A 26,848-nucleotide genomic window follows, 5' to 3' on the forward strand; every position below is an offset into this window, starting at 1 on the left:
CATCAGGTTTTGAAAAAGATTCTCGTGACCATAAGACACAGGAATGCCAGCGGAAGGAAGCCAGTTCTAGATTGGAGTTTTAGGAACAAGACAGTTTCCTTCTTGTCTCAGTATTATTTGATTCTATAGTATGGTATTTCTTTTATTTACATACATATGGCATTCAAGATTTCTTTTTAAATATCCATAAAATTCAAAGCAGAATACAATGTCACAATATCTTCAGTCTCAGAATAAGATGCTGAGAAGAAAATTCATAAACAAGTGATTCCCTTTGTTTTTTTTTTTTTTTTTTTTTTTGAGACAGGGTATTTGCTCTGTTGCTCAGGCTGGAGTGCAGTGGCACGATCTCAGCTCACTGCAACCTCTGCACCCTGGGTTCAAGCAATTCTCCTGCCTCCGCCTCCCTAGTAGCTGAGAGTACAGGTGCCCGCTACCACATCTGGCTAATTTTTGTAGCTTTAGTAGAGACGGGGTTTTTCCATGTTGGCCAAGCTGGCCTCGAACTCCTAGCCTCAAGTGATCTGCCTCCCTCAGTCTCCCAAAGTGCTGGGATTACAGGTATGAGCCTTCGCACCCAGCCAAACATATGATTTCTTACGGAAGGGCTTCCAAGAAAAACTGCTTAGGGTGTGGCAAGAAGTAGAACAGGCAAGAAGCAGAACAGGCAAGAAGCCGAGTGAGAATGTGATTCAGGGTAGAATACTCTGAGGGAAGTTTTCCCACCAGAGGCAAGGAAACTGGGCTTTCATTCTCCTTCACCAATCACTCAATAGCTAACAGCCACCCTGGGGGTTCCTAAACTCCAAGTGCTTCCAGCTCTCAGCAGACCTAGTGGAGCCAGCGGCTCCAATTGGTCCTGCAAAGACCACTGCCAAAGCCGCTATTGGAAGGTGAATACACAGAAGTTCAGGCAGCGATCACAGAAATGTTGAAAGGTACCAGGGCAGTGCTCCGACACCTTCTGTACAACAAAGAAGCAAATGGTCCAAAAATCAAAATGACGGTAGAATAAGGTTGGAGAATTGAAAAAGTGCAGAAAGAAAATAAAAGCCCCCCCTTCTCACCCCACCTTCCACTCACCCTTCACCTAGTCCTTTCCAAAGGTAACCTTTGTTTACAGTTATTTTAATAAATTCTTCTAAGGAAAAAACACACACATATACTATGTATCTATTTAAGTATTCTCTTAAAAGTATTCAGATTGGACTACTGTTCCACTGTTCTACTTCTTGCCTTTTTTCACTAAAGACTATATCTTGTATTCTAGATAAAGAGATGGTAGATTAGACCGATAAATGCAAAGAGGAAGGAAGGGAAGGAAAAATGGATGGATGGATGGATGGATGGATGGATGGATGGATGGATGGATAGATGGACGGATGGACAGATGGATAGATGGATAGATGGATGGATACTATACTTCATTGATTTAAAGATAAACAGTTTTCTACATTTTAACATTTCTGAAATCAGCATGTCTTATACTTGATGGCGTTTTAGATTTGATAAAACGCAGTTGATAGATACATAGCTGTTTATGGACGTACTGACAGTTCACATAAAACTCTGCCACTTGAGAAGCAGTGCAGGATAGTAGTTAGGCATATATTAACACATTGCCTATTAATGAGATACTTTTGTACTTGAGGAATAAGCACCTCTTTTGATGGGGCTAATACTTTTAATAATCTGATAAATTATGTTTATTACTTTTAATTTAAATTTTCATAATGAGTCCATACATGAGTTTTATTTATAGTTTTCTATTCTGTGCCGTCTCTCTCAGACTTCAGTATCTGTGTTACATTGACTTCATAAAAACACACTGGCTATTTTCTTTATTTGTCCTGTGGACAATTTTGTTTATTTTTATAATTCTTTGACTATGTAACACATTTACTGACTGTTCAAAATTCAAAAAGTACCAAAGGGCATGAGTAAAAAAGTATCTCCAACCATCTTCCAGCTGCCTAGTCCCTCCTCTGAGACGCAACAATTGTTATCAGTTGTTTTTGTGTTCCTTTACAGTTACGTATTATACATATACATATGCACAAGCACACATACATTTACTCCAATGCTGGTATAATAGACACAGTGCTCTGCCTCTTCCTTTTTTTAACTTCATGTATTTTGTAGATTGTCCCATAACTATACACAGAACCTCCACATCCTATCTCACAACTTCACAGTACTCCATTATACAGATATAAAATTAATTTTACCAGTTTCCATTTTTAAATAGTATTAACATTATCTGTTCCTTGAAATTCAAAATAATTTGCTTCTGAAAGCATAAAGACCTGTGGCTTTTTAAGATCTTTGATAATTGCTTCTTCTTTTTCCATTTTTAAAATTCTTCTCTTTCCTCTTGAATAAGTTTGGATAACTTATTTACCTATTTAAAAAATTCAGTTATTTTTGCAAAAGTTCTTTTTGAGTATCTTTATCCTTTTTCCTTTTTGTTTTTTTTTTTTTTTTTGAGATAGAGTCTTACTCTGTCTGTCACCCAGGATGAAGTGCAGTGGCATGAACAGGGCTCACTGCAGCCTAAACTTCCTGGGTTCAAGCGAGCCTCCTACCTTAGCCTCCTGAGTAGTTGAGACTACAGGCATGCGCCAGTACCCCTGTCTAATTTTTGTATTTTTTTCTGTAGAGAAAGGGTTTTGCCATGGTGCCCAGGCTGGATTTGAACTCCTGTCTCAAGCCATCCAGCTGCCTTGACCTCCCAAAGTGTTGGGATTACATGCTTGAGCCACTGGGCCTGGCTGCTTCCCATTTTTTGTTTTTGTACTCTCTAACTTTTCGAGTAAGTGAATTTCATTGCTTGGCATTGTTTTCAAGATGTGTTAGTCCATTTTCACACTGCTGATAAAGACATACCCAAGGCTGGGAAGAAAAAGAGGTTTAATTAGACTTATAGTTCCACATGGCTGGGGGGGGGTCTCAGAATCGTGGTGGGAGGTGAAAGGCACTTCTTACATGGTGGTGGTAAGAGAAAATGAGGAGGAAACAAAAGCAGAAGCCCCTGATAAAACCATCAGATCTTAGGAGACTTATTCACTATCACGAGAATAGCATGGGAAACACTGGCCCCATGATTCAATTACTGCCCCCACCATCCCTTCCACAACATGTGGGAATCCTGGGAGACACAATTCAAGCTGAGAATGGAGACAAAGCCAAACCATATCACATGGAGACAGTATTTGAGCTTATTTATGATTCTTATGGATTTGTTTTTAAATTAGAAAACTTAATTTGTTATTTTTATATTTATTATTTAGTTATTTCTGCACTCTTTCTGTTTGTTTGTTTTGGCTATTCCTTTCTTAAGTCAGATGCAGAATTCCTTTATGTTTATTCTTTTTTAATTATTCAGGTGTTTAAGGCTATATGCATTTTCTTCTAAGCAGCATTTTAGCTGTAGCCCATAAGTTCACATGTGTTATATTTTCATTATTCATGGTGTCTAGATATTTTTCAAGTTGGGTTTAAAATGTTTCTTTGAATTAAGAGTTGTTTATCAAAGAGGTTTTTTTTGTTTTGTTTTTGAGATGGAGTCTTGTTCTGTCCCCCAGGCTGAAGTACAGTAGCTCACTGCAACCTCTGCCTCCCCGGTTCAAGCAATTCCCCCACCTCAGCTTTCTGAGTAGCTGGGATTACACAACATTCAACTAATGTTTGCATTTTCAGTAGAGACAGGGTTTCACCGTGTTGGCTAGGCCGGTCTTGATCTCCTGGCCTTTGGTGATCTGCCCGCCTTGGCCTCCCAGAGTATCAGAGAGTTTAAAAATATCCAGATTGTAAGGTTTTGATAAAACCGATTTCTAATTTATTATATTGTAATCAGATGATGTGGACATTATTTGTACTTCAGCTTCTTGAAATTTCCTGCGATTTATTCATAACTTACAAAGGCCATGTGATTGTATTACATTACTCTATTATTCAATATATTTTGAACCACACATGTTAGAGGGACTTTTATATCACAAACACATTTCAAAGTTGTTTGTAAAAATTTTTGCATTTTCTAACCGCCATAAGTGAAGTGATTAGAACATATCAAGGCCTGTGTGGCTCAGAATTTGGGGCCTGTCTTGTAAAGACACAACCAGTAACTCTTACTCTTGTGCCAAGTGATGTAAGTGCTCTGGGAAAATGCTTCTATACCTCTCTTGCCCACGGTCATTGAAGAAATGGTGACTGAGTCTAAATGTCAGAAGGGTTGTGGGTTGTGGATATGGCAAGTGTGAAACTGCAGACAACAAAGATGTATGCTGCTTTGTGGTGGGGACAGGATTTCAGCAGTGGAAAGGCCTAAACAAGAAAAAGAGAAATTAATTCATGAGTGCAACAGATTCTTGCATAAAGAAATTGCAGTGGTAGTAGTACCAGTAGAAGTAGTAGTGCTGAATATCATATCTATTTCCTTTCATCAGAATCTGCTGGTTCCATTTCATAATTCAGAGGTCTCACAGATTCAGGCAACATTCACAACTGCATTATTTAACAATTGAGGCTATCCTAAAATTTAGGTTGCAACCTAACATACACGAAATCTGACACCAGTTCTTCACATTGGCAACTAGAAGAGCATTGAACACAAAACTAGAAATTGTTTTATTTTTATAAAATATTTAATAAGATTTAAAGTGTCAAAAATCCTGCTACATTGAAATGTTTGATTTAAGTGTTTATTAGCTACCCTATTCTACATTTTGCTTTTTTAATTCTAACGGATAATTTTGAATATTGTGCAAGAAATGTGACTTTCTAAAAAACATTAAAAATTTATTTTGACTTTTCTAATTTTTATAATTAATTTATATGCTTGAGGAAAGTATATTCAGATTGTATACATTTTAAATACAAATGCAGTTTAATTTATAATTTGTTAGCTCAGGGGTCAGAAAACTTTTTCTGTAAATGACCAGGCAGTAAATATTTGAGCTGTTGTAACTACTCTTCTCTGCCATTGTAGCATAAAAGGAATCACAGATAATGCACAGGAGAATGGAGTGGCTAGTGCTGGCCCTGGGCCTTAGTTTGCAAATCCCTGTATTAGATCATAACCATCAACAGACATAAAGTATCTTTAAAAAATAAACAAACACCTTGATTATAACAACATAACAATTTTACTGAAATGAAGATAAGAAAAATAACCTATTTGGAATAAATATATAATAATTTAAGAATTATTTCAGTTTTAAAAAAAAAACTTGCTAAAATGTCATCAGCACAATAATGGAACATGTACAATAATAATCAAGCTCTGTTGTCTTTGATATTTGGCCAATTTTCAATCATATAAAAACTAGGGCTTCACGTATACCTTTAGATTTTGTCCTTAAAAAAGTTATATTGTCATGGCAGAGGATAAGAAACATTCCCTTAATGGCGTATTAGCTGGATTTGTTAATTTTAGACAGATGGTATATGGCCTCCTTTTTGCCCTGGGCCCCACAAACCTTAGATGTAGGCTTCAGTACAACAGTGATCAAGAGACAAAGCCCTTGCTGTCTTGAATTACAGTCTAGTAAATTCTAGTGCACATCCGTTGACTCTAATTTAGACCAGTTAATCATTTATTCTCACATGCACTTCTGCAATAGTTTTTTTTTTTATTTTTTTTTAGACTGGGTCTTGCTCTGTCGCTCTTGCTAGAGTGCAGTGGCATGATCTCACCTCACTGCAACCTCTACTTCACAGGTTCAAGTGATTCTCATGCATCAGTCACCCAAGTAGCTGGAATTACAGGCGGGCACCACCATGCCTTGCGAGTATTTGTGTTTTTAGTAGACATAGGGTTTCACCATATTGGCCAGGCTGGTCTTGAACTCCTGACCTCAAGTGATCTGCCAGCCTTGGCCTCCCAAAGTACTGAGATTACAGGCATAAGCCACTGCACCCAGCCTAGAATAGCATTTTTATTGCTCTCTCTACATCTATTCTTACCCTCCCCAACCTATTTTCCACACAAAAAATTAATATAAACTATCACCTCTGTCCTAAGAGTTCTTCAATTGTTTTTCATTACATAATAGATAAAATCCAAAGTCTTTTGCTTTATTGTCATTATTATTTTTTGAGATGGAATTTTGCTCTTGTCACTCGGGCTGGAGTGCAATGGCACAATCTCGGCTCACTGCAATCTCCACCTCCCGGGTTCAAGCAATTCTCCTGCCTCAGCCTCCTGAGTAGCTGGAATTATAGGCATGTACCACCATGCCTGGCTAATTTTTTATTTTTAGTAGAGACAGGATTTCATCATGTTGGTCAGGCTGGTCTGGAACTCCTGACCTCAGGTGATCCACCCACCTCCCAAAGGGCTGGGATTACAGGCATGCGCCACCTGAATTTTAGAGAGCATCATATGTTATAAAAAAAGATTTTTGGCTGGGCCCAAAGTCTTTTTTTATAACATATGATGCTCTCTAAAATCTTGCTCTTGCCTATCTTCCAGCTTTATCTTGTGTGCTTTCTTCCTTGGCCGGTATTATCTGGCCTTTTATTGTACTTCTAACCCACTGAGGCATTTCTTGCCTCAGGACCTTTGCACATGCAGTCATCTGGCTACAGTGTTCCTCCTTTCCCTACTCCCTTTTCGGGGCTACTTCTTTTCATTTTTACATCTCTACTTAAACATTATCACCTCCAAAAGGACTTATAGGTCCATTCAGTCTAATATAAATGACTCTTGTTATTTTCTGTCACTGCACCCTGTTCAATTTCCTTGAGAGCCCTAGGAAGAAAACCTGTAATTCTATATATTTATCTGTTTACTTGTATATTTCCTATTCTGTAAGCTCTTTGACAGCCAGGATAATTTGTATTTTGTTTATCACTTCCAGTGCCCACAATGCCTGGAAATCATAGATATTCAAAGGATAGTTTTTTTAAAAAATAAATGAATATTAATTCATTTGTTGAACAGATAAATGTGAAATGAAGTAGATCGGCACATTCCGGACCTGTCAAACCATTCCAGCACAAAGCCTTTTCCCAGAAGGATAGCACTATCAGGGTCTCCCAAACTAATGATTTTCAAACTCACTCAGATCCTTTATTCATGCTGTCTTTCCAAGCTGAATTTCCTTCCTCCAATTCTCTCTGCCTTCTCAAATATTTATTTCTTTCACTAACTCAAACATAATTCTCTCCTCAAGTCTTTGGTATCCCTTTTCAGCCCAAATAATAGGTCTTTCAATTTCTACATTTATTATCTGAATCATTCACTTTAGTATCATCTTATGGTGACTAATTCTTTCAAAATCTAAGTTCCCACCATAGTGTATGTGGTAGAGGCCATGTGCACTTAATTCAGCCAGCAGCATGGAGTGGAACCCCAAAACATATTGAAATCATTGACAGACTTGGCCTGTGTTCCCCATCTGACTCTTACATCCCGCTCCAGAAAGCAGACCCTAAACAAAGGCTTACAACTGGGTAGTTTATTGCGGGAAAAGAATCCTACACAATAGCATTGGAAAAGTAGGGAAAGTGAAGAGTCTTGGGAAAAATGGTATCTTAAATCAGATTCCCTAGAAGTACACCCTGAAATGGATATGTTTGTACAAGAAATTGAAACAGTGCCCTCAGGAGAAAGCTATGGAGAAATGAGGGAGAAGGATGGGACAGGGAAGAAGCCAAAAAAGGATGTGGCTTCAGCTGGAGTCCAACCATGGCCCAATCCCAGGAGTATGGACAGGAGTATGAAAAATGAACAGCACTACAGAGTTATTCCCCTTGACAGCTTCAGTTAGTCCCTGGCTGTGGACTGCCCTTGACCAGGCATAGGAGATCCTTTGACGTATTCCTGGGGAGGTTAGTTTCCCTCAATAGAGGGTTAATTCTCCTGAGATGGGTTCAGCTGTGAGACCTTAGTATCCAACACTCTAAGCAGCTGGGGCATGGGTGTGCTGACCCACTAATGGTGGTCTTGGTAGGAGACCAACAGCATCCACTACAAGAGGAAATACAATGTTAAGTATAAATTCTCAAGTCCATAACAACTATGGGCACCTAGGGCTCAACCTGCTGGACTCTTCTAAGAAAACTTACGTGCTTCTAATGTATATGTATAATGTGCTTCAGACATGTCTGAACAAGGCATGGAAGAGACTAGTCACCAACTCCCAGTCCCCACCAGTCAGGTGTTACTCCGTGGGTTAATAACTCTCTTGTACTTCCAGTTGCCAGTCTTACTCCCAGGGCGGCAGAAAAGCCCTAGTTGAAAACAGGGATGCCCAGTGCCACATAGAAAAGAGGCTTTAGGTCACACTTGCCCTAACTTGGTTTCTACAGTGATGGCTCTAATAGAGAAAGTGAGACAAGAGGATGTGAGATGGGTCACAGGAAGCGTCCAATCCATTAACTAACTTTTCCTAGATCTTTGGAGAATTAACTACTCTGTCCTACTGCTATGCATGACAGAAGCCCTACTAGGGGGGACAACTGGCCTTCTCATTGGCTCCTGGCCTTCTCAGTGGCTAGCTGGCCTTCTCAGTGGCTAGCTGGCCTTCTCATTGGCTGCTGGCCTTCTCATTGGCTAGCTGGCCTTCTCAGTGGCTGCTGGCCTTCTCATTGGCTAGCTGGCCTTCTCATTGGCTGCTGGCCTTCTCATTGGCCACCTGGCCTTCTCATCAGCTGCTGGTCTTCTAATTGGCTACTTGGCCTTCTCATTGGCTCCTCTTAGGTGTCTTGGGCTGTCTGCCTGATACACATCTTCAGTTACGCAGGTCATGTGACCTTACAGACCAAGGTTAAGCAAAAGAGAAATGAAAATTAACTTATTAATCTTATGGCAGTATTGGGCTCTCTCTGTTTTTCTCAGGGTGCCTGGCACTGATGATGTTATTTCGTTCTTTGATGATGATTATGTGTGGAATGTTTCATTTAAAAATTCCAACGTTGTGTCTCATGAGAGCCTGAGACGGTAGGCTCTGCATACTGGTGATGATCATAATCTGTATAGAGCGCAAAGTAGTCCCTGAACAACATTTTTAATGGCAAACGGTGATTCTGTCCCCCAACAAATGAAATAAAAAATGATAAATTCCTACATTGACACAAATCTGCAAAACAGTACATTTCCTCCAATTCACATAATCATTAAGAAGTATCATTTGTAAGCGGTTAGAAACATATAATATCCAACCTTCCTGTTTAACAGAGACCAGCAAGGACTCAAATGCACAGTTCATTACTGTCATTATGAGAGAATTTCTGCCAACAAGTTACAGGCACGTTACTATCATTCAATCATGTCGCTAATAGGAATAATTTCATGGTAATTGGCATATTCTAGACAAGAGAAGAACTCAAATGGCTGTGGAATCATTAATGATTTATGCTGACTTTCATGGTAAAAATGACAATATATTAGTTTACCAGATGCTAGATCAAGCCATGGGCCATTAACAGGAGGGTGTTCTCAGAACGTTTTCAGAACAAATACCAGCTAGTTTATTTTCAGCTTTCAGACATAATCACATGCATCCCCTATCAGATCCACCACAATGCTGTCGGATATATCATAAATTACAGGCTCCACGGGCTCATTATCGGCTCTTATTCGTAAAAGCAACACGTTGTCCTGGCAAGACCCAAAATATTAAATGAGTATTTAAAGAAACTGCAAAATGTGTTGTTTTGGAAAAATGAAATCCTCCTTAAAACTATGTACAGTATTCAAGTTTTCAAAATGTCCTTCATCTTCAATTTTCCCTCAATATTTGTTTTTTTGTTTGTTTTTTGTTTTTTTAAGGAAAGCAAAGAAAAAAGCAAATTCCTGCCCTGTCAGGAAAGCTTTTAGGCCAAGTCTCTTAGGAACTGGGTGTCATTTATTAGTAAACTTAATATGATGCCTTCAGAAGAAGAGAGGTGCTGGCATCAAATAAACTGGTTTAAAAAAAAAACACTCCAGGAAATTTAATGTACACTACATTAGTAACCAGGACAACTCTTATTTCCCAGCAATCTACAGCATAGCTACGTTGGTATGAGAAAAAGCTTCCATCTTTCCTGAATCTTCAGAACAAATGTAAAGCTTATTAAAATTCCTCTTCTGTCTTGCCTATGTACAAGGCTGCTCTCCCAATACCGAGCAATCGTATTTGGAGACATTGGGATGTTTGCCAAACAAAACCGAAATAAATAAATAAATGGGAGAGTTTCTGTTTCCAACTCTTGGTGGCATCACTCTTGCCATTTCTGGTGATCAGATTATCCACCTAGAAAGTTTAAGAAAACAGGTCTTCCGGTTAGCACTTACTGGGCAAAGGGCTGAGTTTCCAGAATCACAACTGTGGTCCTTGGGGCTGCTCTTTGCTAATGGGAAAAAGCACCACGTTAAAGCTACCAGGGTCTGGTGTATGCTCCGCATGACCTGTGACCACGAGTTGTGTGTGCGACATGATTCCTTGTGATTACCACCTATGTGGACAGTCATTGTGCATTAGCGCATTGGTAGCCAGCCACCGCCAAAAACAGGATGGCATTCTTCCATCGTGATTAGAGGTTTTGTGAGCGTTTTGGGGTGGGGGACACTTTCTCAGTGAAGACTCTTCCGCCCCATTCACGTTCATTCAGCTCTTTCTAGGGGAAGTTAAAAGCTGCAGTGATAATCCCTTAAGGACAACTTGGAAGAGTATAAAAGGTGCAGTGTATAAGCAATTGGATGAGAAAGCCTTTTATGTGGAAAGTTACTGAATGGGTGCCCGAGGGTGGCGTGAGTGGGGAGAAAGAGGGGCAGCTTTTCCTTTCTAAGGTGGGGAGCAGCAGAGATATCACGGCACTTCAATTCCCTTTAATCATCTCGATTCCTACACTGTCCCTGCCCCTGGTGTCACCTTGTTTTGCAGTGCCATGCCAACTAGCTCCTTGCTGCCATTTTGCTCTCAAAGAGGGAGGGGGGAGCAATGCGATTTTTGGTAAGGACCCAGTTTCTCGCTGAATGCCAACTCAGCCAGCTGGCACCGAACAGGCCAAGCCTTCTTCAGAAGGGGTTAGCAAAACCCAAATTAGCATGCTCCATTTTAAAAACTTGCTTTTATTTAAAGACTAATTCATGACAAACAGTGGCTCCCGCACTGAGGTCTGGCGCCCCAGGGGCTGGCACCCAACCAAACACATGCAACTAATTGCCACCCTCGGATGACACGCAACTAACAAGCTCCATTTTGAGGCAGTAGATTCACAAGGAATGTAACCCCGGAAGGCAGCGGAGGCAGAAAAGCTCCTTTCATAACCCTGTCCTAGGCTAACCATGGCAGCAGAGCGCCTGAAAAACACTTTTGTTTCCTTGCACCACCAATTTATCTCCACGGAGGGCTGCAAACATGGCTAACTTGCTGAAAAGGGATCAAGGGCACTGCAATCCCCCCTCATGGTTATAGGAGGCAGGGGCTCTGCTTTCCTCTTTGCTCGAGGAAATACACAAAATTGCCTACTGTCTTGAAACTCTGCATCTTGCACCATTTGCAAATCTATCAACCCTCCAGTACTTCTCCTTATACTTGGGTTCAGATGCTCTCAGGCAAGCAAGGGCTCCGGAGCCAGGATGCCTCGGTTCAAATCCCAGCTCCACAATTCATTAGCAATTGGCAAGTATTTTAACCCATCTATGCCTCAGTTTCTTCCTCTATAAAGTGGGGAGAATATTAGCACCTACCTTACTATGGGTATGAATGAGTCAATGTAATAATGTACATAGGACAATGCCTGACATATCATCACTCTTTTATGAAAGAAGCCCTTTGAGTCTGAGATAGCTCAGCCTTATAAAGAAAAAAATTCCCTTTGCATATTCTGCATTTTAGTCAAAATTCTTGCTTCCTTGTACACTTCCCAGAAATTCAATCCCTAAGCCTTTGTTCACCATTCTTTCTCCTATCAACTCTCCTTCCTCCATTGCACAGCCCTGTGTGACTAAATCCCATCCATCCTCCAAAACTCTCCTTCAATGGCACCTCCTCCAAGGAAACTTCTCTGCCATCCCAGCTGCCATGAATCCCAGCATTCTTGACATGCCCACGGCAATTTCTACAAACAAATGACTCCATTTTATGTGCCTGTTATATTTCCTTTTCTAGATGGACAGATCCTTTTGAGCATAATCCATGAGTAACTAGCACATAGTAGGTACTCAATGAGTATTTGGTAAAGAAGTAGATGGTCAGATGAAAGGCTTGCTCTGCATAAATGAGTAGCTTTATAGTATGATTATGCTGGGCATTACTTAATAGGCAGGACAGGGGAATCGTTTCTTAAGGACTTTCATAGTTGCTTTGACCCAAATTAAGAGTTCTATTTAACTTGTCACCCACTGAGGCTCATAAATAAAATCTATCGGGGAAATTTGTCAATTACCATCTTAGTCAGTTCAGGCTGCCATAACAAAACACCATGGATTGGGTGGCTTAAACAACAGAAATTTATTTCTCACAGAGAGAGGCTGAAAGTCCAAGACGGTGGTGTTGGCCGATTTGGTTTCTCCTGAAGCCTCTCTCCTTGGTTTGCATATGGCTGCCGTTTTGCTCATTTTGTCACATGGCCTTTTCTCTGTATACTTGCTTCCCTGGTATCTCTTCTTATAAGAGCACCAATCATATTGGACTAGGTCCCACCCTTATGACCTCATTTAAGCGTAATTAACCTTTAAAGAGGTAGTTAAAGTTACCTTTAAAGGCTGTCTCCAAATACAGTCACATTGGGGATTAAGGCTTCAACATATGAATTCAGGGGAATGTAATTTAGGCCGCCACAATAACATATACATATAGATGCATGAATATTCTGTCTATCACTTAAGTACATAGGAGGAACTTAAACATAGGAGGTCCACAGCAAGCCTTTGCTCCTTAGGACCTGGCACTCAGATCTTCATTCTGTTAGCAAAAATTCAGACAGTGGAAGCATATGTGGCACTCAAACATACAACTGTTTTATCTAGACAAAAAATTAAGCTTTCTTTGGAATTTGTGGGATTCAGTTGAGGGCTCAGCTGATTCTCTCTTAGAGGCAGGAGAACATCGGCACCCCAGGCAGCAGCCACAACCCTGTCTCCTGTTAAAGCCATTGCCTCTCCCAAGAACAAATGGAAATTCCCAGCTAAACTCCTGGTACTCCCTAGGAGGAGGCTCACTTTGGTCCTTCTATTATCAACTTATCTGAATGTTTTCTTTTTGAAGATGGAACTGCAGCTTTATGTAGCCCTGAAAATCGGAAACAGCTTCTCATGCCAGCACTCCTTCCTTAGCCACTTCATAATTCAAATTGCTGATATCAGCACACATCATTTGTACTGATTTGACTTTTTCACATTGTTTTAAATCACTAATTTCCTATTAGGCAGATTCCTCACATCGATACCATAAGCTAATGGCTCCCATGGTATTTGTTCGTATCTTTCTCTTAAGACACTTAACGCTTTTTACCTGGTAGGAAGATGATTTATAGGCATATGAATCTCTTGCCAGACTTTTTAGCTGCGTAAGGTTAGAATTGCATCAAATCCATTGTTTTATCCCAACCAGTGCTTAACATGATATGGCACATGTAGCAGAGTCACAGTAAAAGTTTGCTGTAGTTCACATAGACTTTGCCAGGACTGCATATAAGGATTAAGCATCAGATGCAATCACAAAGGTATCTCATACCATCAGAGGTGAGACCAACATCTTAGAAAATCAAGATTAAATATCATCCTTCATTTTTAATTTAAAGCTTCTAGCCAGCTGACCCAGAAACATCCCACACCTCCACCATGACTTACCAATTTGTCTGAAATAATAAAGAGGAAAATGAGAAGCTATTAGCTCCACTTCCATTCTCCAGTCAATCATTGTTCTAAATTATTAATCAGTTGAAGTATTGCCAAGAAATTTTCAGGCCTCTCTCCAAAAGCGTAAAGTAGTCATTTTCAAGTGAACAATTAACTATTTTATTCATCTAGAAGTTATAGAATTTACAGGCAAGCTGATTTCTGTGGCTTTTTCCCCCTCTTTTGAATGCTGGCAGAGGTAAAAGAGGTCTACATGAACCATGGCTAGTTTCTTTTCCATCACTAATTTATTAATAACTTAGAGTTATAGAATCCTGTTCGTTTAAAAGGAATGTACTAAAATATTTTCTAGGCTGAAGCAGGAGGATTGCTTAAACCCAGGAGTTTGAGACTAGCCTGGGCAACATAGGGACACCTGTCTCCACAAAATAAATAAATAAATAAATTTGCTGGTTATGGTGGCATGTGCCTGTGGCCTTACTACTTACGAGGCCGAGATGAGAAGATCACCTGAGCCCCGGAGACAGGGGCTACAGCGAACCATGACCTTGCCACTGCACCCCACCTGGGCAACAGAGCGATACTCTGTCTCAAAAATAAAATAATTTCCTGACCAGTTTAGCATTTGTAGTATTGTTCCTAATAGCATGTCATTCTTGACTGATCGTTGCTGGCAAAAGCAAAGTGATTAATTGTTACCACCCTGTTTGTCCCCAGGATTAACTTGGTAAAGAAGTATAGCTATGGTTTCCGCTTTTGAGGAGCTTACATTCTAGAGGAGATGGTCAAAAAGAAGGATAAACATACAAATGAAACAACTACAGCAAATTTTACCAAAAAAAAAAAAAAAAAAAAGGAAAGAGGCTAAGATAGAAAGGGGAGGTCTAGCTTAAATAAGACAATGATAAAGACCTCAGTAGCAGGAATCACCACCCATGGATCAGGAGAATACTGAAACCGGGGACTTCATAGGCAGACCAATCCAAAGTGTGAATAGTCCATGAAGATTTGTAAAAAGATATATCTAGCTCTGGCCATCAATTGACCTCAGGGACACTAGATTTCCAGTGGCATCCACTTACTTTGTCCTCCTATTGTTTCACTACTATTACTGCAATTGCTGAGGGGTAATTTTCTGAGCGGGAGGTGTAGTATGCAATTTGCCTTGTCGCTTTCAGCTGATGCTCATTAATAGTCCGAACTTTTATGTATGTGATGTACTTTCAAAGGTAGTGATAGGTGGCTAAAATATTGATTTTTTTTTTCTTTTCTAGTTTTCTTTTTTTAAAGGAGGAAAAGAGAGCAATAATTTTTTAAATTTCAACGATATCTTTTGAAGGCTGCTTATGCATATATTTTTATAACCCTGTCTATGAGAATGAAGACTAGGACAATTAAATATCCTTCAATTTTGAGATGTATAGTGTGGAAATGCCTACATGACCATCCTAGGCTTTAGGTGTATTTTCTTTCAGAGCCTTAACCCCATATTACATCAGATATATTTACATGTCAAAAGACAAAATTGCAACAAATTTAGCTTAAAGATCATAATTGGCTTTTATTCATGATTCTAGAATCAGACAAAACCTCATTGTGTAAAAAAGAATGAGAGTTGCAATGAGCTGAGCAGAGGAGGTTTCCTTTATGGATAGAAAAGGGATGAAGAACCCGGAAACAAAAACAAAAAGCAAACTGGTTGTTTTCTAGTTAGTTTCCTCGTAAAGGTTAAAGCAGAAGGACATCCTTCTCATGCTGGACACAACTGGTCTAGTTGAGGATTTGGCTACTAGTTCTTTACCCCAATTTCTTGGAAGATCAGATGAACAACTTGGTTTTGGCGGGGTGGCCAAAACTTCAGCGTGAGTAACTATTTTGCTTTGGTCTGTTGAGCTTGGTGCAAGAGTTCAGTCCAAACCAATGGCCTTCTATAAATTTTATCTGACATACACTAAACAATTTTTATACATGAAACCTCAGAAAAATATCTTTATACTTTTGCATTTAAAACTATTTGCTTATGTATACTTTGGTTAATTTAATTTTTACAATTGCCTAAAATTTCCCAGTAATCATTATGTAGTTTCAGGAATTCTTAAGAACTGAGAAAAGCTAACTCATAAAACGTCTCTAAGAGTAGACATTTTAATAACTATTTCATTTAGTAATTAATAAGAATAGCATAAAATCTCATTTTATTGATGTATCATTAAACATGACATTGTTTAGATTGTACAGTTTCTCCACACAGTGAAATCAAAGTAATTTTTCTTTCTCTTTTAGTGCTGAATATTTTCATAGGTCCTTGAAAAACACATTGGCCCTAGTCATTAGGCCCTGGTACCTAAAGACTAAAGAGACAATAGAATGTGTGTGTATTCCCAGGTCTTACATGGCACTAGATGGTGGGGATCTTTTCCGCCTAACTAAAATTGATGCTATTATAACAGTGCATGACTCCAGTTAGACCCAAATGAATGCACCAAAATTCCTACTGTTAAAAAAATATTTAAAAACCTTGTCCTCTATTTACAGTGATTTGCACACTCTCCTCTGAAGTTTCACTGAGTCCCACTTATAAAGATCATCTTGCTTCTTTAGCAAATTCTCAAACTTTAGTGTATAAGAATCACCTACAGCTCTTATTAAAAACAGAGATTCCTGGGTCATGCCCCCAAAGAATCTTATTGAATAGATCTAAATGGAGCCCAGAAATCAGAGTTTTTAACCTTCTGAACCTTAAAGGGTGTATAAGCCTTTAGAAATATTAGTGGATGTGAGCAGGGTTGATAACAGCTGGTAAGATTAGTCTTGACTTGAGTTACTGGACAACGCAAGTCCGTTTAGGCTAGCTGTTCCCAATCCCGTCTCATGCTAAAATTCCCTGGGGCTTTTAAAACACTTTACCCCCAAGGATTCTGATTTATTCTGCATGGGCATTGGTATTTTTTAAAGCTACCATATAAGCAAATTGAGAAACCCTAGTAGCCTAAGGGCACTTCTGTCAAAAAGGATTAACCCACACACTGAGGTGATGATAAGGCCTAACCGTCTTACAAAATGCAAACACCAAAGCAGAGATTTAACAAGGCTAAAACCCATCTGGAACTCTTGATTCCCAGTTTGTTTCAGCCTCAACACACCCAGGTTAGCCTTATAGTTGCAGAACAGGAAAATGAGCCCTTCCCTTTAGTTTTCATCAGCTGGCAGAAAGATTTAGTAGCTCTATTATAAAAGCAACTCCATTATAATTACAGTGTTTGAATTATAAACAAAGCAAGAAAAATATAGAAGGAATAGTCCTTTAATCAAAACCGTAAAACAGAACAATTTCTGGCTGCAGTTAAAAGCAAACTCTGAAATATTAGGAGTAAGCTCTCCAGCCCTTTGATTCTTGCTTCTTTCCCATAAGAGTGACACTATACATTTTTTCAATTAAGCAGTTTGACAACCTGAAGAAACCCACAGTGCATGATTTAATGAGCATATACTGTGTCCATGGTAATCGGCAAGCTGACAGTTTGCTCATTTCAAACTGACAAGAGAGCACTACACATTAGTAGAAAGGTTTCTTGGGTCTCTTTTCATTAAATAAGCTTTACAGTTGAGGAACATTCCAACTGTATTGGCAAAGCTGTCACTAATGGTCCCCAGGCAACCTTAACTCTCTGTCACTCTCCAAGTCCTCAAGTCTTGATGAAGAAATTCCTTCTTAAAAAACAAAGCACAAACACAAAATATAGATATGTAAAGTTCTCTGGATGTTGTCAGGGGTGATGTGGAGCTTTCTGAGCCACGACTCCACTGGTGATTTCACAGTACGTGAATTCTAACCCAGTGTGCGGGACCTTCATGCAGACCGCTTTATAAACTGGAACTATTTTTAGAAATAATTCCAAAACTGTTAAATTATTCAATAGTTTAGAAATGATTCAGTGTACTGGAAAAAACAGACCTTGGTGACAGAGACATAGGGGTTCAAATTCCGACTAAAATACTTCTCTGTGGCCTTGGTCAAATTACATCATTTCTCAGGGGCTCAGTTTCCTAATTTATGAAACATGGACAATAACATCTACTTTGTATGAAGAAGGTCATAAAAGCCTTTCACACAATTACTGATAACACAGGGATACTTAAACAGAGACTAGTTTGTCCACCGAAGTTCTGAGTATGGGGTTTTAAGCAAACTAACTACAGTCTGACTCTCCTGAGATTTTGACCATGAGCTTTTATTGGAGTTATATAAGAAGAAAAGCAGGTAACATTCATTTACAAATATGATTTTACTCAATATTATCAAGATTCTGAATTTTAGGTGTTATTATACCTGTTTTTATAAAATCTCAGAAATAAGAAGGGATCTTAGAGGTCGTATAAGGAATTTCTGACATTTTAACTTTTCTGATTACAAAAAGATGAAGCTTCTTGTGTTTCCCTCTTTGCTCTGCTTGTCAGAACATTCACGAGTGAATTTTCATGCTCAATGTATCTTTGTAACTGTATTAGCAGCACTGGTTAGCAGGTTTCCTTATTTTCTATATATATTTTAGTAACCTTATTTAAAAGAGTTGACAAGCCACTCTGAAGGAAGCTGAGATTTCTTAGCTAACCAGTAAGATTTGTAACAAGGATCCATGTCACCCGACTCGAGGCTAGGAGATCACATATAACGTGAAAATGACATAGAAAACCCCACAAGCAAGTACAGTGAAACCATAGCTTATTGCGTGGGTCCTATGTCATGAAGAGGGTCAAACATATTAGCCTGTAGTTACGAGGAAAATATATGGAAGCTTCATGGTCCTTATTTCTAAAATAGGGATAATATATACTTCTAAGATAATTGTGAAAATTTAGAGAGAATATTTTCAAAATCAGCCAGTGTGGCATTTGAGACATAGTAACATTTTAAAAGTCTGAAATATTGGCTCTAAGAAATAAATGTAGTTCTATTAATTACAAGTAAAACATAAATGCAGAGACCCTTAAACATCATTTAGAAATCATTTATCCCTCAAAACTGCATGCCCTGCTGTAAAATTCTGCCACAGCCTAGGTGAGGATCCATAATTGCTGTTCTTCTCTCATGTCACAGAGTACATGGAAATCTGGAAGAAATGTCCATAAATTCCAAATTCTTACTATAAACATGTCTACTGGAAATATAGAACTCAGAGTCTGGCTGGGTTGTGCAGTGGCATGACCTCAGCTCACTGCCACCTCCACTTCCTGGGGTCTAGCGATTCTCCTGCCTCAGCCTCCCAAGCAGCTCAGATGCCCAGGCAGCATCATGCCTGGCTAATTTTTGTATTTTTAGTAGAAATGGGGTTTCACCGTGTTATCCAGGCTGGTCTTGAACTACTGGCTTCAATAAATCCACCCATGCTGGCCTCCCAAATCAGGATTACTGGCATGAGCCACTGCGCCCAACCAGAAATACAGAACTCTACCAAGAACATATACATGTCACATTTTCAGGTTTAATCATTTATACTTTAGGGCACTCACAAAACTGGGCCCAAATCATGGTCTATCTCTGTGTGAAACAGCAAGCTTCCCTATATCTCACAGCCATTGACTGTATCCAGAATGTAGCCAGACATAACATCAAAATGTTCATTTATCTTCAAGGGGGTCCACAAAATAGCAATGCAGTTCCTTGTATGCATATCCTAGTAAAATTGAGTCAGTGGTGTTTCTTCAGAGCAAATGATGCTATGCAGTGGAGGAAGCTTTGGAAACAGACAGATTTAGATTTGAAGGCTGGCTCTGCTATCCATTACTTATATGACATTGGGCAACATAGTATGAACGTCTTAGAGCCTCGGATTCTTCCACTAACAAATGGAGGAAACACTTTGAACTTATAAACTATTGTAAGCAGAAACCTCTTGCTTACATGTTATGTTATGATTTGAATGTCCCCTCCAAAAATTATCTTAAACTTTAACTGCCATTGTGGGACCATCAAGACAGGGGACCATTAAGAGATGATTAGGTCTTGAGAGGTCTGCCTTCATAAATAGATTAACATAATTATGAAAAAAGTGGGTTTGGTATCATGAGTGAGTTATGATAAAAATGAGTTTGGCCCTCTCATTTTCATTTTCTCTTGTCCTTCTGCCTGACTCCATGGGATGACAAGCACAAAGGCCCTCACTGGATACCAGCACCATGCTGTTGTTATTTCCCAGCCTCCAGAACAATAAACCAAATAAGTTTATTTTCTTTTAATATATTTTCCAGTCTCAGGTATTCTGTTATAGCAGAAACAAATAGACTAAGACAGATGATATTTAAAATATTTAACTATTAGTATGGTAAAGGCACCAACCAGCATAGGCTTAATACTGTTCTGGTGCATACTAATTAAATATGAATTCTGTTCGAAGAATTATGAAGGCATCTCACTTGATCTGAGACCATGGGAGGTGCTTAAACATATACAATGCATTAAATGGGGCAAACATGTGTTGTAAACATTATAATAAAAAATTTATAAGCAGTTATACTGAGATCTCTATACTCTTCAATTACATTTTTTCACCTGTGTTGAGTTTTTATTCCATGATTTTACTAAATGATTGTTAGCTTAAAGTGATGAGCCACTTGAGTCTTTTGACTCATGATTGAGATAGTCCTCAAAAAATTCTAGACTCAAAGACACATAACATGATCTCACTTGGAATTTTATCAAGTCTATATTCATGTATAACCCTTATATCTTCTTAATATAATGACTCCTTTATTATGACACATTCTTCTTATCACTGGTAATATTTTTTGTCTTAAAGTTTAGTTTGTCTGATATTAATATAGCCACTGTAGACTCCCTATGCTGTTTCCATGGTGTATCTATTTCCATCAATTTATTTTAAACCCATCTGTGTTTTTATATTTAAAGGCTATCTCTTAACAGAATATAGCCGTCCTTGCTTTTTTATGCATTCTAATCATCTCTGCATTTTTTTGCTATTCATTTATTTTTGTTTGGTTTCTTTACCCACAAAATTTATTCATTTTGTCAATCATTTGAAAGTAGCTTGCATTCATAAGGCCCTTAGGCTTAGTTCTTTTTGAAAAAATCCATTCATCTGTTTTTATTTGTTTATTTATTTTTTCAACTTTCATTTTAGATTCAGGGTGTACACGTGCAGGTTTGTTACCTGGGCAAATTGCCTCATGCTGAGGTTTAGGGTATGAATGGTAGCATTACCTAGGCACTGAGCATGGTACCTACTATTTGGTTTTTCAACCCTTTCCCTCTCCCTTCTTCCCTGCTCTAGTAGTCCCCAGTGTCTATTGTTGTCATCTTCATGTCTGCAAGCACCCAATGTTTAGCTCCCACTTAGAAGTGAGAAGATGTGGCATTTAGTTTTCTCTTCCTGCATTTATTTGCTAGGATAATGGCCTCTAACTGCATCCATGTTGCTGCAAAGGACGTGGTTTCATTCTTTTTTATTGCTGCATAATAGCCCATGGTATATATGTACCACATATTCTTTATCCAATCCACCATTGATGGGCACCTAGGTTGAGTCCTGTTTTGCTATTGTGAATAGTGATGTGACAAGGAACATGGAAGTACATATATCTTTGGTAGAATGATTCGTTTTCTTTTGGATCTATACCCAGTCATGAAATTGCTGGGTCAAATGGTAGTTCTGTTTTAAGTTCTTTGGAAAATCTTCAAATTGCTTTCAACAGTGGCTAAACTAATTTACACTATCACCAACAGTGTCTAAGCATTTCTGATTCTCAGCAGCCTCACCAACACATGTTTTTTTGTTGTTGTTGTTTTTACTTTTTAATAATAGCCATTCTGACTGGTGTGAGATGGCTTCTTACTGTGGTTTTGATTTGTATTTCTCTGATGATTAGTGATGATTCGCATTTTTTTCATGTTTGTTGGCCACTTGTATGTCTGTCTCCCTTTGAGAAGTTTCTGTTCATGTCTTTTGCCCCTTTTCTAACGGGATTGTTTTTTGCTTGTTCAGTTATTTAAGTTTCTTATAGATTCTGGATATTAGGCCTTGTTGGTTGTGTAATTTGTGAATATTTTCTCTCATTCTTGTAGGTTGTCTACTTATTGATAGTTTCTATTGCTGTGCAGAAGCTCTTTAGTTTGCTTAGTGCCACTTGTCAATTTTTGGTTTTGTTGCAATTACTTTTGAGGACCTAGTCATAAATTCTTTCCCAAGGCTGATGTCCAGGATGGTGTTTCCTAGGTTTTCCTCTAGGATTCCTACGGTTTGAGTTCTTACATTTAAATCTTTAATCCATCTGGAGTTAGTTTTTTGTATGTGGTAAAATGTAGGGGTCTAGTTTCATTCTTCTATACATGGCTAACCAGCTATCTCAGCATTTGTTAAATAAGGAATACTTTCTCCATTGCTTTTGTTGACTTTGTTGAAGATCAGATGGTTGTAAATGTGTGGCTTTATTTCTGGCTTCCTTAGTCTGTTCCATTTGCTTCTGTGTCTGTTTTTGTACCAATACCATACTGGTATGATTACTGTAGCCTTGTAGTATAGCTTGAAGTTGGAAAATGTGATGCCTCCAGCTTATTTCTTTTTGTTTAGGTTTGCTTTGGCTATTCAGGCTCTTTGTTGATTCCATATGTATTTTGTAATAGTTTTTTCTTTTTTTTTTTTCCAGTTCTGTGAAACGTGATAGGGTAGTTTGATAGGAATAGCATAAAACCTGTAGATTATTTTGGGCAGTATGGCCACATTAATGAAATTGATTCTTCCAATCCAGGAGCATGGAATGTTTTTCCATTTGTTTGTATCATCTATGATTTCTTTTAGCAGTGTTTTGTGGTTCCCCTTGCAGAAATATTTCATCTCTTTGGTTAGATGTATTCCTATCTTATATACTTCTATCTTTGTGTGGCTATTGTAAATGGGATTTCCTTCTTGATTTGGCTCTCAGCTTGAACATGATTGGTGTACAGAAATGCTACCAATTTCTGTACATTGATTTTGTATCCCAAAACTTCAATGAAGTTGTTTCTGAGTTCTAAGAGTCTTTTATTGGAGTCTTTGAGTTTTCTAGGAATAGAATCATATTGTCTGCAAAGAGAGATATTTGATTTATTATTTTCCTATTTAGATGCATTTTATTTCTTTCTCTTACCTGATTGTTCTGCCTAGCACTTCCAGTACTATGTTGTATAGGAGTGGTAAGAGTGGGCATCCTTGTCTTGTTCCAATTTGTGAGGGGAATGCTTCCAATTTTTGCCCATTCAGTATGATTTTGGCTGTGGTTTTATCATAAATGGCTCTTATTATTTGGAGGTGTGTTCTTCAGTGCCTAGTTTCTTGAAGGTTTTTATCATGAAGGGATGTTGGATTATATCAAAAGCCTTTTCTATATCTATTGAGATTATTCTAAGGCTTTAAAAAAAACTTATTTATGTGGTAAATCACATTTTTATTTGCATATGTTGAACCAAACTTGCATGCGAGAATGAAGCCTACTTGATCATGGTGATACAACTTTTTGATGTACTGTTAAATTCGGTTTGCTAGTATTTTGTTGAGGATTTTTGCTTCTATGTTCATCACGGATACTGGCCTGTAGATTTCTTTTTTTCATTGTGTCCTTTAGAGGTTTGGTATCAGGGTGATACTTAGAATGAGTTTGAGAGGAGTTTCTCCTCTTCAACGTTTTGGAATAGTTCAATGGAATTAGTACCAGCTCTTCTTTGTACATCAGGTAGAATTTTGCTATAACAACTCTACATTTTAATTACAGTGATTAGTCAATTAAAATTTAATTTGATCACTGATATGGTTGCATTTAGAGCCACAATTTTACTATTTGTTTTCTGTTTGCTCCTCTGCTTCTTGTTCTTCTATTGCTTCCCTTTGGATCACATTTTTTTAAACTTAGGATTCTATTTTATTTTATCTTTGGATTTTCAGTGGTTGTTCTAGGAATTAAAATATACATTCTTGATCTTTCACAGTCTACTTAGATTTAATTTTATACTATCTCATATAAAATTGGAAACCCTTGCAACTGTGTAAATCCATTTGCCACCATCTCTATTATTTATGCTATAAAGTCATATGGACGACATCTACACATATTACATTATAAACATAAGACAATGTTAAAATTTTTTGCTTTAACGGGTCCTGTGTATGTTAAAGATCTTATGATGAAAAAATAGTCTTTTATATTTACAATTTCCAATATTTTTTCATTCCTTCTTGAAGACTTAAGATTCCGTCTGGTGTTATGTCACTTTAGCCTGAACAACTTCCTTTAGCATTTCTGTGGTGTAGGTCTGCTGACAATAAATGCTCTTAGTTTCCCTCTATCTGAAAGTGTTCTTTATTTGCCTTTACTCACAAAGTATATTTTCACTATATATAGAATTCTGGACTAACAGTTTTTTGCTTTTTACCCCCCTCCTTTGTACTTTAAAAATATCATTTCACTTTTTCTGACCTTTATAAATTCTGTTGAGAGGTCAGTGTTCATTTAAATCATTGTTCCACCAAAGATACTGTTCCATTTTTCTCTGGCTACTATCAAGAGTCTCTCTTTATTGTTGGTGCTCAGCAGTTGGAATATGATGTGCCTATGCACAATTTTCTCCAAATGTATCCTATTTGGGGTTCATTGCATTTCTTTATCTATGCATTAATGTATTTCACCAAATTTGAAAATTTGGGCCCATTTTGTCTTCAAATATTTTTTCTGTTTCATTCTCTTTCTCTCCTTCTTCTGAGACTCTAATTACACATATGTTAGACATTTTAATTTTTGTTACACAGGTCCCTGAGTCTCTGTTTATTTTTTCTATTCAGTTGTTTTAAGTCTTTTTCTTCTTTCTGTTCCTCCAAAAGATAATTTCTATAGCTCTATCTTTAAGTTCACTGACACTTTCCTCTGATACCTTCAATTGCTGTAAGTATACTCAATGAGTTTTTATTTCAAATATTGTATTTTTCAATTTCAGAATTTCTATTTGGTTCTTTTTTGCAGTTTCTGTTTACTACCTTCTTATTCATCATGAGTTTATTTTCCTATTATTGGTGGAGCATGGTTATAATAGCCACTTTAAAAATCTTTGTTAATTCCCACATCTGGCTCATCTGGGAACTGGTCTCAGATGACTGCCTTTTGTCTTCAGAATGAGTCACACTTTATTGGATTTTCAACTATCACGCAATTTGGGGTTGTATGATATGCATGTATGGATGTTATGGTATGAAGAGTTTGAATCCTGTTATAGTTTTCTAAAGGGTATTGATTTATTTATTTTAGCAGGCAATTAGTTATACTCAAATTTAAAACTATCTCTTCAATGGCAGCTCAAACCTCAGTTTAGTTCTTTTATCTTTGTGCTAATCTGTGTCTGCTCCATGAAAGAATAGATCCATGACAGGTACCTCAAAATTACATGACGTGATCTCACTTGGATTGAATCAAGTGCATACTCATCTATAATTCTTAAGTCTTCTTAATATAATGACTTAATTATTATGAAATGTTCTTCTTTATCTCTGGTAACTTTTAGTCTGAAAGTTTAGTTTGTCTCATATTAATACAATTCAATTGTGAGCCAGAAATGTGGGTAGTGTTTATATACTGATTTGGGAGCTTCCCCTCTCTGCCTCTCTTCTTTCCAAGATTCTAAATTCATTTTCCTGTGGCTATGATTGCCCTGAACTCTGTTGGGTTTCCAAACCAATAGCACTGTGAGTTTTCTATTGGAGACTGGCCACCCCAAGTGACATTAATTTCAGCCTGCTCTTAGTCTAAAAGTTGTAAAATGGGACACTCACTCTGGACTGATCTGTGCCTCCAAGTTTTGAATTTCAGCTCCTCTCCAGAAACTGTCTGCTTATTTTTACTCTCTAGTGCTTCCAGGTAATTTCCTTTTTCTTTTCTCTTTCTTCTGGTCTTTTGGTACTTTTTGGCACTTACTGGACCTGTGAGAACGCCAGGTCCAGTAGAACTTACTTAGCCATACTGGAAATAGAAACAAGTAAAAACATTTAGGAAATATTCCTTGGCATTTCCTAACCTCTCCTCAAAATACTTAACCTCCATTTGCTTCCTCATTTGATGATATTTGATTTTATTTTTAAGTAGAAACAGAACTCAGACTCAGAACTTCCTTGATCATCTTGCCAAGTACAAGAGAAGACTTGGAATGAAAACAGCGTAAAGTTAAATGATAGAATGATAGAACATCAATCAATTCTAGCTCTTAGAGTGGTAGCATTAGATTTCAAAGCAATGAGGCTTGTACAGAATCATGACTACCAGTGATTATCTACATGGTACTTTGCCACGTTATTTTACCTTATTTCTTTGGTCTCAGAGATCTCTAAATCCTGCCTCATTGAAAACTGTAATAGATAATATCCCAAGAGAAATAAAATATTGAAAATTCTAAAATGCCAACACAGAGTTGGTAAGTACATATTTCCTTCTAATAATAATCATAATGGCTTCCACTACTTGAATGCTTCTGTATGCCAGCCACCTTGCTAACCACTTTACATAAATTGTCAGTTAATCCTTCATAACTAATCTTTGCAGCAGTTCCCATAATTAGCTTCATTTTATGGAAGATGAAACCAGAGTTCTGAGAGGTTAAGTTCACTAAGATCACACAGCAAACAGTAGAACTCTGAGTTAGTCTTTGTAAAGAGAAGAAATAGCAAAGGAGTTTTGGAGACTTTAGGCACATATTCTTTACTATCAGGAGAGAAAATGGAAGTCTTTCTAAGCAAAGAGTAAGTAGGGTTTCTAAAACTTAAAATATTCTACAGTTCTTTTTTTCTTTTTATCAGTCATTATTAATATTAAAATGCTACCCTTCCAAAAATAATATATTTTATATTGACAGCTTTTATGTTTAAAAAGAGTTTTCTGGCTGGGCGTGATGGCTTATGCCTGTAGTCTCAACACTTTGGGAGGCTGAGGTGAGTGGATCACTTGAGGTTAGGAGTTTGAGACCAGCCTGGCCAACATGGTGAAACCCCATATCTACAAAAAATACAAAAAATAACTGGGCGTGGT

General features: G+C 37.9%; 1 protein-coding gene across 9 annotated transcripts in view; it reads right to left on the reverse strand.

The window, feature by feature from the left end:
• The window catches only part of FHIT (fragile histidine triad diadenosine triphosphatase), a 1,501,749-nt gene that overhangs the window by 1,087,569 nt on the left and 387,332 nt on the right, over positions 1 to 26,848 (reverse strand). The window contains exon 1 of one of the 9 annotated variants that reach the window (XM_032289594.1): positions 10,286 to 14,186. The exons of the other annotated variants lie outside the window; for them this stretch is intronic. The gene's annotated coding sequence lies outside the window, so the exon portion shown is untranslated. Of the gene's footprint in view, positions 1 to 10,285; positions 14,187 to 26,848 lie in introns of those variants that run through there. 9 annotated transcript variants of the gene reach the window in all.

Source organism: Sapajus apella, unplaced genomic scaffold (genome assembly GCF_009761245.1).
Source record: "Sapajus apella isolate SASKATOON/1434 unplaced genomic scaffold, GSC_monkey_1.0 scaffold23, whole genome shotgun sequence".
NCBI classification, from domain to species: domain Eukaryota; kingdom Metazoa; phylum Chordata; class Mammalia; order Primates; family Cebidae; genus Sapajus; species Sapajus apella.